The following is a 12,750-nucleotide window of genomic DNA, read 5'->3' as shown; positions in this document are numbered from 1 at the left end:
GATTGAGAGCTTTTGCTGCTGCCGAGGTGTGATACGGGTAAGGGGTTAGTAGTAGGGCTGTCAACATGGCTGACCAAAAACTAAATTCAAATTTGCAATTAAATATGATTAATTATATTATTTAATTATATTCGAATTTAAAATGCATAATTTCAGTTAGGGTGAAGAAAAGCTTTTGGCTTCTCTTCTGAGGCCACAAGAGGGCGCATCGAGCAAAATATTAATAATGCACGTTTATTCTAAGCATTAGAAAATATGACTGTGAGAAAAGTGCATAATATTTAAAATAGTTTATAAACCCATTATAATTAAGCTTAAAGAACTATAAACAAAACAGCATCATGTGTGCATGCATAGTTTAATACAAAGGGGTGAAAGCCAATCACACAGACTAGATTTTCATTTAAACGAGATGCTGAATAGAAAATGTGTGAAATATGCGTTCTGTGTGAATGGCTTGGTTTAAGTTTTGACCCAAGCAAAATCTTTTCCACACTGATGTTCTCTTTTTCCGCAATATTTTAAATGAACATCGCAGTAGCACTGCATCTAATTGCTTCAAATGTATAGGTTTACAGAAACATTATAATGCAATGATAGTTTAATATTGTCATCGCATCTCGTGCGCCACTGATAAAGGCCAAAGTATAATTTGTCCGTCCGCATCCACGCACCATCCACATTATGTCATTTTCGTCATTGAGAGGGCTCGTGGACAGCCGCGCATCCGTCCACGCGGTCTCAAAAAGTGCCTGCACGTGGACGGTGTGCAGCTGTCAGTGTTGCCAGACGTACGATAATTATCGTATTTGTACGATAATTTTTACCTCTGTACGATGTACGATCAATAATGAAAAAAATCCCGTAATGTACGATAATTTCAGAATTTTATGAAAATTTAAATGATGGTAGTTGCAGTCATAGGGCTTCTTTACTCATACACGAAATCGGCTCATTACAGACACTCTAAATGCGTTCGTGTGCACCTCAGAGTGTGTTAAGAATGCAGGAGGGTGCCCTGCTTTAAAGCCAACGAGCACTAGTTGCGGTCCATGACAGAAAGAACCCCTTCAACATCTGGCAGCACGCAGGATTCCGATGACAGCGGCTCAGATGTGGAGTTAACTGCACCACGCAGCAACAGATAAAGTCCTTCTTCACTGGATGCGACAAAGCAAGTGTTAAAAATCATTTAAATATGTTTTAATCAGGGGCGTAGATTACGCGGGGGACTCGCACTTTTTCGGGCAAGTGTGTTCGTAAAGAGGTTTTCAAATGTGAATAAATATATATTTAAACTCAAAGAAACAGGATAGTCTGCAAATAACCTGATGTTTTTTTCTGACCCAGAAGGCGAAATGAACATCACGGAGCGCTAAACACTCCTGCAGTGTGTGTGTGTGTGTGTGTGTGTGTGTGTGTGTGTTTCATTCATAGTCGAAGCCGGAGGGCGCTCTCGCGCAGAAAGCGTCCACCTATCGCTGTTTGAAAACAATTGTTTTTTTTTTAAGTCCAAGAAAATCTCCAGCAGGTGATAAATAAAGTATATGAATAATGTAGTGCTAACTAACATAGCATTTATTACAGTATAAAAACTATTCTGCCTTATTATGTGATAAAAAGTGTTTGTAAACAAATCATTATTTGTTATTGTCCAGCAGTTATATATTTCTAGCCAATTAAAAGCTAGAGATTAGAGAAAAATTAAAGTTGCCTATAGTATCCACTACCAGTCAGAAGTTTTTGAACAGTAGGCTTAGCTTGTTAATGTTTTTAAAGAAGTTTCTTCTGTTCACCAAGCCTGCATTTATTTGATCCATGTACTGCAAATCAGTGAAATTTTGAAATATTTGTACTAGCCTATTTAAAATAGCGGTTTTCTATTTTAATATATTTTAAAATGTAATTTATTGAGATTTCAAAGCTGATTTTTTTAATCATCATTAGCCTACTCAAGTCACACAATCCTTCAGAAATAATTCTGATATACTGATTTGCTGCAAAAAAAAAACAAACAAACAAACAAACAAAAAAAACCTTGTATTATGATAATGTTGAAAACAACGGAGTAGAATTTTTTCTGGTTTCTTTGATGAATAGAAAGTTCAGAAGAGCAACATTTATCTGAAATATAAATCTCTGTAATCATTGTAGAAATCATTGTAAAATGATGTCTTTATCATCACTTTTGATCAATTTAAAGAATCCTTCCTAAAAAAAAGTATTAATTTCTATAATTTATAAAAAAAAAATAAAAATCACATAAATATTGATCTGAAAGAATGCTGAAAAAAAATTTACTCATACGTTTTAAATGTTGATAATCAGCAAATCATCATATTATAATGATTTCTGATTAATGTGACACTGAAGACTGGAGCAATGATGCTGAAAATACACCTTTGATCAGAGGAATAAATTACCTTTAAAATTCAAATAGAAAACAGTATAAATATTTCAAAATATTACTGTTTTTGCTGTACTTTGGATCAAATAAATGCAGGCTTGGTGAGCAGAAGAGATTTCTTTCAAAACATAAAAAATCTTACTTTAAAAAAAAAACTGTTTACTGGTAGGCTATATAGATTACATAAATGTTATATCGTAATGTTTTATGTGTCTGTGTGAGTGTGTAATTTCTGTCCCCCTCACTTCTGAAAAGATGGCTACGCCCCTGGTTTTAATATGCGCCACGCCGGAGACAGTCACTGAAAATAATGGGATAGTATTTTGTCTCACTGCCTCCGTCCAACAATACGCCTTGTTATCTATCGTGGAAATTTGCAGGTCGTGTCGAAATGTTGTTGGTTTAGAATAGACAAATAACTCTTTTGACTCGTGTACGATAATTTTCTTCCAAATACGATAATTTTGAACTTCTGGTACGATACTTGGGCATTTCCAATCTGGCAACACTGGCAGCTGTCAACAGCGCATCCACGAGGTGAATGATGAGACAGAAGTGATACTGCTTGTCCAGCTCGTCAGCATTTTGAAAGCTGTGCTCACGAGGCTGTGTGTGAGACGGAACAAAACGCAGAATGTGAAGTATACCCAGGGCGGGCCTTAAAGCAGCCTCCTTAACGGACACCTAAAATTCGAATGCCATGATTTTGCATTTGAATGAGGATTTTTATTTAAATTCGAAGAATATTCGAAATTCTATTTTTTTTTTGACAGCCCTAGTAAGCAGTGAACAGGGGTCAATTTGATTACTCTAAGGGAACACGATTAAATCTTTTTATATTGCCTTGTTTGGATAAATGATGAAGTATAAAGTAACATTTACAAATGATCAATAATCTCCACTTTAATTTGGTTAATGCAAAAATATGAACACATTATTAAAAAATGGTTTGTAATGATGTGAAAACAAGGTGAATTCCGGTCATTTAGGACACTTAAAATGAGGTATTAATGATTAGTAAATGTTTATAAACATTTACATTTGATGAATAACTTCCTCTTTGGATTGGGTACTGCAAAAACATGAACAAATTATTAATACATTATTTAAGTTGTGCAAATAGTAGAAGTCTACACAAAAAAGACCAAATACATGACCTTCACAGGCTGTGATTATTAGTTAATGAACATATTAACATGAATAATTTGTGTAGTGCTGAAAATGACTAATTAAGTTATATTTTTACATTTGTAAATGTAAAAATGAGCATTAGGTAATATGTGAACTGAAGTTTAATGACATTTGTAAGCATTCAAAAGTACATTAACACAAACTTGTAATCATTTTATAATTTCAGTTAAAACCATAACTAGATTTTTTAAATGCACTGACAGTTTAATGATGTTTGTCAACATGAACTAATGATATGTTAAGCATTATATGATGTTTGTTAATGATTTATTAATGAAAGTTATTATAAAGTGTTACCAATAATTGTATTAAAATAATGTGCCTAAAGCACACGCACAGTACCAGATATTTAGTTTCGCAGATTTAATATGGGTATTTCTGTATGTGAAAGCAAATTCATCTCTCACATGCTGCCATGTCGGTTCGTGTTCTCCCTTACGTGTGGTCATAAATCATGAGACATGAAAGCAGAAAATGAGCAGAAGGCTGAAACCGACAGAATGAGGATGTCTGCAGGCCACAAGGCCAACGGCAGCTTGGCCACAAACTAGAAAAGGAGAGTGCCTGACACACTGCATGGCAGCCTGCTGAGATACAATGTGTGACCAGTTTATGGGTGAGATATCAGATACAGCAACCCAATCCTGCCACACAACAGTTTCTCCCAAATGTTGCTGGTCGAGGCTCAGCCAGATTGTCTGTGAAACTCTCTTGAACAAGTCTGCATTTAATTACTATTGCTATTGCTACTTGAAATACAGTGGGTACGGAAAGTATTCAGACCCCCTTAAATTTTTCACTCTGTTATATTGCAGCCATTTGCTAAAATCATTTAAGTTCATTTTTTTCCTCATTAATGTACACACAGCACCCCATATTGACAGAAAAACACAGAATTGTTGTCATTTTTGCACATTTATAAAAAAAGAAAAACTGAAATATCACATGATTGAGTATTCGGACCCTTTGCTCAGTATTTAGTAAAAGCACCCTTTTGATTGAATACAGCCGTGAATCTTTTTGGGAAAGATGCAACAAGTTTTTCACACCTGGATTTGGGGATCCTCTGCCATTCCTCCTCACAGATCCTCTCCAGTTCTGTCAGGTTGGATGGTAAACGTTGGTGGACAGCCATTCGTGCTCTCCAGAGATGCTTAATTTGGTTTAAGTCAGGGCTCTGGCTGGGCCATTCAAGAACAGTCACAGAGTTGTTGTGAAGCCACTACCTAGTTATTTTAGCTGTGTGCTTAGGATCATTGTCTGTTGGAAGGTGAACCTTCGGCCCAGTCTGAGGTCCTGAGCACTCTGGAGAAGGTTTTCGTCCAGGATATCCCTGTACTTGTCTGGAGCATTCATCTTTCCCTCGATTGCAGCCAGTCGTCCTGTCCATGCAGCTGATAAACACCCCCACAGCATGATGCTGCCACCACCATGCTTCACTGTTAGGACTGTATTGGACAGGTGAGGAGCAGTGCCTGGTTTTCTCCACACATACTGCTTAGAATTAAGGCCAAAAAATTATATCTGGGTCTCATCAGACCATAGATTCCTTCAGGTGTTTTTTAGCAAACTCCATGGGGGCTTTCATGTGTCTTGCACTGAGGAGAGGCTTCCATCGGGCCACTCTGCCATAAAGCCCGACTGGTGGAGGGCTGCAGTGATGGTTGACTTTCTACAACTTTCTCCCACCTCCCGACTGCATCTCTGGAGCTCAGCCACAGTGATCTTTGGGCTCTTCTTTACCTCTCTCACCAAGGCACTTCTCCCCCGATACCTAAGTTTGGCCGGACGGCCAGCTTTAGGAAGGGTTCTGGTCATCCCAAAACGTCTTCCATTTAAGGATTATGGAGGCCACTGTGCTCTTAGGAACCTTAAGTGCAGCAGAAATGTTTTTGTAACCTTAGCCAGATCTGACCCCTGCCACAATTCTGTCTCTGAGCTCTTCAGGCAGTTCCTTTGACCTCATGACTCTCATTTACTCTGACATGCACTGTGAGCTGTAAGGTCTTATATAGACAGGTGTGTGGCTTTCCTAATCCAGTCCAATCAGTATAATCAAACACAGCTGGACTCAAATGAAGATGTAGAACCATCTCAAGGATGATCAGAAGAAATGGACAGCACCTGAGTTAAATATATGAGTGTCACAGCAAAGGGTCTGAATACTTAGGACCATGTGATATTTCAGTTTTTCTTTTTTAATCTGCAAAAATGTGTGTACATTAATGAGGGGAAAAAAATGAATTTAAATGATTTTAGCAAATGGCTGCAATATAACAAAAAGTGAAAATTTAAGGGGGTCTGAATACTTTCCGTACCCACTGTACATGACTTCTGTATGGATTACAATTACATTTCTTATGATTGGCTGGCCTCCACATCTCATTAAAGGGGTCATGAAACCAAAATTCCCTTGATCTTTTTTTTTTTTTGCTATTTTGTGTTTATTTTGATCTTTCACTTCAGTACAATCACAACACAATATATTTCAGTTTACATAATGCTCATTACGATCACAAAGTGTTTTAACAAATGCAGGTATGAACATTTACTTGCTGTGTTTTAAGTATGACTTGTACTTTAGGTTTGTTCGATTGTTTCAATATATAATTTATTTTCCTCTTTTACAATTTTTTATAAAAAAAAAAAAAAAAAAAAAAAAAAGGGGCAACAAAATAAAAATAGAAACTATATACATCCAGGGAAAGAACATGTGTGTTGGTTAAACTCAATCCTTAACAACCTCAGATGACTTATTCTATTCTCAAATGACTTATGGAAATGATTATTACATACACATACAAACATATATTATTAACATATACATTATATATTAATCTTGATCTATTTAAGTATAGAAGCAAAATCTGATCTTCTTTCGGATACATATGCAACCCAATTCCTCTATTTTTCCAGAAAAACATATTTTAAGTTAACAAAAAGGTAATCTTTTCCATCATATAAATCTCTATGGTCACATCTATCCAGTCATCTAATGTCGGTCTCTCTTGTTGCAACCATTTGCGAGTGATTGCCTTCTTACTGGCTGCTAAAAGGACGCCCATCAGATATTTGTTATCTACTGCAATAGTTTCTAAGCTAACACAACCAAAATACAGTAGTTTGAATTCTAAAGGTATGTCTCTTCTAAAAATATGTTCAAGAGCATTATTTAATTCTTTCCAATATTCCTGAATATGTAGGCATTCCCAAAATATACGATAATGGTTTGCTTCATTGCATACACAGTTTCGCCAACATTTTGAAGTGTTATTACTGTATTTGGCTGTTTGCATTGGTGTTATAAAATATCTAATAATGTTTTTCCAACAATACTCCTTCCAATTTAGTGACCTAGTTGATTTCCACTGAAATTTCCATACAGTTGACCACTCTTCATCAGAAAAAAATATTCCACTTTCTGTCATCCATTTCTCTTTGATATAACTTGTAGAGTGTTTTTTCATATTTATTAAGCTCTTGTATATCTGAGAGACTATCTTATATCTAATACCTGATGTATATGCTTTTTTAAGCAATTCTATTAGTGGATTAAGATTATCTTTGAATTTTCCTTTTATTTTTTTTATCATAACTTAGAGCCTGAAGGTATCTGTAAAAATCTTGATTTTCTAGTGAGATCTTTTCCTTCAATATTTGAAAGCTTAGGATTTCGCCTTTCTCAATGATTGTGCAAAAAGAAGTTATTCCCTTATTTGTCCACAACTTGAATCTATTATCCGACTGATTTGGAGTGAAGTCTGAATCATAAGCAATCCATTTAAGAATGGAAGTATATTCCAATAATTTAAATTATTTTATCACAGATGCCCAAACATTTAAAGTAAGCTTTGTTCATGGGTCTTCTAGCGTATCTATATATTGTCTTAAATTATTATCTGCTAATATTACTTGTACAGGGATATTCTTTGTAGTATAGTTTTCCATATCCTTCCAAGGAGCATTATAATGTGGGTCACACCAATTCACCACTGTCCTAATTTGTGCTGCTGTATAATAATCTTTTAATGAAGGAAGAGCCCACCCTCCTTTTTCCTTTGGGAGCTGCAATGTTTTAAAGCGTAGTCTGGGCTTTTTCCCTTGCCAAATAAAACGTGAAAGCAATTTATCCCACTCTATGAATTGTTTTCCGGTTATTTCTACAGGTAGGCATTGGAATAGATAAAGATATTTTGGTAATACATTCATTTTAATTGCTTCAATCCTTGAGCTAAAACTAAAAAAGGGAATTAGATTCAATCTGGCTAAATCTTCTCTGATTTTTACAGTTAGTGGATCAAAATTCTTTCTTTGTAATTTTTCTATATTTTTCGTCAAATGGATACCTATTACAAACACGCCAGGTTCCACCTCCACGCAATCACTACGCACGCCCTCACCGGAATACTAAGCACATCCACCTGATCCTCATCACCACCCAATCACCTCGGCACCATAAAAACCACACACACGCACTCAATCGATGTCCGGTCTCGTTCGCGACAAGGTCTTACCTGTATGCTAACTCTAAGGACTAACTCTTCTTCTACTTACCTCTCTCCATCGATTATCAGAAGATCCAGATCCCCAGTGTGTATGTGTGTGGTTCACCTTCCTCCTCTGACGTCTTCACCCAGCCTGCACGGATCCATCCCTCACTCCACCCTACACTACCTGCTCCTCTGCTTGTGTCTGTTCAATAAACCATTCTGTCTGTTACTCCTCAGCCTCCCGAGTGATCCGTAACAGAAGACCGGAACAACACCGCCAGGCACAAGCATGAGCCTCACGGACCCCTTTCAAGATCTGGTTAATGCACTCCGAAGGACACTCACGGCTACAACTACATCCCCAACACCAGCGAGCACTTCCGTCAACAATGCCAGCACTTCCTCACCTTCCGTTCACGCCAGTCCCATGGCCCGGCCAGCGCCCTACTCTGGTGTGGCAGAGGAATGCAGCGGTTTCCTCCTACAATGCTCGCTGGTCCTGGAGATGCAACCACACTTGTACCCCACTGAGAGATCTAAAGTAGCCTTTGTAATTTCTCAACTGCAAGGTAAAGCACTACTTTGGGCTGATTCAATATGGACTCAAAATAACCCAGTTATCCAGTCTTATTCCAGTTTCATCGACCATTCCGTGAAGTTTTCGGCAGACCATCTTGGGACTCTTCCATTGGTGAGAAGCTGTATAATCTCAAACAGGGAAAAAATGTCTGTCAATGAATATGCCCTTATGTTTAGGACTCTAGCGGCCTCCGGTGGATGGAACGAACAGGCTTTACTGACTACCTACTGTCAGGGAATGGAACCTCGAGTGCGGTTGCATCTCACTGCATTCGAGGACACCATCGGGCTAGAACGATTCATCCAGCTGTCCATCCGCTTCGCCACTCGTATGCAGTCATGCCTCGAAGAGCACCAGGGCCAGGCGTATTCCTCTAAGCCACTCTGCCGACCAGAGGCCGTCAGCTCCCCAGAACCAGCCAGTGAACCCATGCTACTAGACTCCTATCGTCTCTCTATGGCTGAACGACAGAGACGGCTGGCCCAGAATCTGTGCCTCTACTGTGCAGCCCCGGGGCATGCCATCGCTGTATGCCCCGTCCGTCCTCCTCGTTCCATGGTGAGTGCCATTCTCCCTTCAAGATACCAAATGAAACCACTGACCACTGTTGTGACACTTACTGCCGCTGACATATCTCTTCCAGTTTCTGCCCTCCTCGATTCTGGGTCAGCCGACAACTTCATCTCCTGCGCCCTCTGCCGTCAGCTCAAGCTCGCTACCACGGCAACGCCGTCAGCCTACCAAGTCCACACTATCACCGGCAAGCCGTTAAGCATGAGATGCGTGCGTCATAGTGTGGGTCCCATATCCCTCCAAACCGGACTACTCCATCATGAGGAAATCCATCTTCTGGTTCTGGAGGAATCCACTGATGACGTGATTCTAGTGCACCCGTGGTTAGAGCAGCACAACCCCGTAATCTTCTGGAGGACGGGCGGAGTCCTGAAGTGGGGCAACGCCTGTTTCAAGAGCTGCATCTCAGGTTATCCAGTTCCAGCCACACCTTCCCCTGAACCTCTTCCAGTCTGTTCCACATCAATAGAGAGCCCAGTGGAAAACCAATCCATCGCCATCCCTCACTTCTACGCCCCCTTCAGTGACGTCTTCTGCCCCAAACGGGCCTCCAAGCTGCCTCCACACCGGCCATGGGACTGTGCAATCGATCTGCTGCCGGGTGAACCAGTGCCTAAAGGAAGGATATACCCCCTATCCATTCCTGAGGAGAAGGCCATGGAGGAGTACATCAAGGAGGCGCTGGCTCAGCGTTATATTCGTCCATCGACCTCCCCTGCTGCTTCGAGTTTCTTCTTTGTGGAGAAAAAGGACGGAGGTTTAAGACCATGCATTGATTATCGGGCTCTCAACAATATAACAGTGAAGTTCAGGTACCCACTTCCCCTCGTCCCAGCTGCCTTGGAACATCTCCGTGGTGCCACTGTGTTCACCAAGTTGGACCTCCTCTGGATACGGTCCAGAGGAACGTTCCTGGGTCCCACGCAACGACATCCTGGATGCTAACTTACTCGACACCTTCCACTCTAATCATCCTGACCGACCAGCTCCCAGGGGAAGAGGACGTCCACCACGTCGTCGGGGCCTCCCGAGTGATCCGTAAAAATACCTAAATATTTAAATTACTTTGTATGCCATTTTAACAAATATGTATTTTTTATATTTACAGGGGGATTATAATTATATGAAATTATTTCCGTTTCATCAATATTTAATTTATATCCAGAAAGAGGGCCAGAACTCTGAAATTGTTTCATTAGTTGAGGCAAAGACTTGGTTAGATCTCCAAGATAAATCAGTATATCATCTGCATAGCAGGCTATTTTGTGTTCCCTTGATCTTTTGACATACAGAAAATCACTGTAATATAAAAACTTGTTATTCTGAAAACTACTGAGCCCCACACATGACATGCTAGATAAAATAAAGAAATTGTGTGCACGATTTACTAATTCGTTCCTTTGATGTACTAAAACATACACACAATTACTATTTTGTTCCTACAATTTGCTAAATTAGTTTTGTGCAAACTTCATATAGCCAAAACTGTAAATTCTACATCTTGTTACAAGTATGGTAGAACCATCACTTCTACCACAAAAGACTGCTTTGTAAGTAATCTTCCTGATGTATCCGAATTCCTTAGCATATCAAAAACCTCAGAACAACTTGATGATGTAACAAAAACTATGGACTTTCTCTTTTCTAGCATTTTAAATACAGTTGCTCCTTTACGCTTAAGGAAGGTTAAGGAAAACAGTCTGACACCATAGTATAATGTGCACTCTCGCACCATAAAGAGAGCAGCTCAGAAAATGGCGCCCAGCTGGAGGAAAACAAAACTAGAGGTATTTCGTATTACATGGTGGGAAAGTAACCTATCCTACAGAAAAGCATTAAAAACTGCTAGATCCGATTACTTTTCTTTGCATCAACAAGTGTTGACATTTCCCAACATCACAGCAGTAATGACTTTATGAACTATTTTAATTCTAAAATCAATACTATTAGAGATAACGGGAAGTCGTGGCCTAATGGTTAGAGAGTCGGACTCCCAATCGAAAGGTTGTGAGTTCGAGTCCCGGGCCGGCAGGAATTGTGGGTGGGGGGAGTGCATGTACAGTTCTCTCTCCACCTTCAATACCACGACTTAGGTGCCCTTGAGCAAGGCATCGAACCCCCAACTGCTCCCCGGGCGCCGCAGCATAAATGGCTGCCCACTGCTCCGGGTGTGTGCTCACAGTGTGTGTGTGTGTGTTCACTGCTCTGTGTGTGTGCATTTCGGATGGGTTAAATGCAGAGCACAAATTCTGAGTATGGGTCACCATACTTGGCTGAATGTCACTTCACTTCACTTCACTAAAATTGTAACCATTCAGCCATCAGCTACAGTATCGCATCAGACAGTGCACTATAGACCCCCTGATGAACAGTTACACTCATTCTCTACTATAGGAGAGGAAGAATTGTATAAATTTGTTAAATCATCTAAACCACCAACATGTATATTAGACCCTATTCCATCTAAGTTCCTAAAAGAGGTGCTTACAGAAGTCATAGATTCTGACTATTATTAATTCCTCATTGTCATTAGGATATGTCCCCAAAACCTTCAAACTGGCTGTCATTAAGCCTTTGATCAAAAAACCACAACTTGACTCCAAAGAACTAGTTAATTATAGACCAATCTCGAATCTATTTTTTCTGTCCAAGATATTAGAAAAGGTAGCATCCTCACAATTATATTCTTTCTTAGAGAAAAATGGTATCTGTGAGGATTTCCAGTCAGGATTTAAACTGTATCATAGTACTGAGACTGCTTTCCTTAGAGTTACAAATGACCTGCTCTTATCATCTGATCGTGGTTGTATCTCTCTATTAGTTCTATTTGATCTTAGTGCTGCATTCAACACTATTGACCACAACATTCTTTTGCATAGACTAGAACACTTTGTTGGCATTAATGGAAGTGCATTAGCATGGTTTAAATCGTTCTTATATGACCGCCATCAATTCGTAGCAGTGACTGAAGTCTTTTTGGTTTTGTTTTGCCGTGGCCACGAGATAAATGCATAAACAAACCCGCGTGACCAGAGCAACCTGAGATTATCAGAGATTGATAAAATATTTTTATCCATCCCAAAGTCCGTTGATTATATCACTGCTGTTTAACCCCGTCCACCTATTCTACATCACTGCCAGTTTGGCCACACCCACCGATTCTACATCACTGCCAGTTTAGCCACGCCCCCACATATAATATGTCACTGCCTGTTTGGCCCCGCCCACTGATTCTACATTACTGCCTGTTTAGCTCCTCTTTCTGATTCACACATGTAGTGTTTACGTGAGCCGCAAATGCAAGTTTACACAGAAACCAAATGATAAAGATGCTCCGAATACGAGATGCTATTTAATTCCAAGTAGAGGTCTTCACGGGTCCAAAGATTTGTGCCCGAACCCGAAAGAGACCCGTAATGTACCACACCGAACCAACCCAGACCCGTCTATTATTTCAAAAGCTGGACCCGGACCCGTGTAGATTAGACCCGATTGTCACTTATTCCACC

This window comes from Carassius carassius, chromosome 37 (assembly GCF_963082965.1).
Source record: "Carassius carassius chromosome 37, fCarCar2.1, whole genome shotgun sequence".
Lineage (NCBI taxonomy): Eukaryota > Metazoa > Chordata > Actinopteri > Cypriniformes > Cyprinidae > Carassius > Carassius carassius.
Note: the sequence above shows the minus strand (reverse complement) of the source record.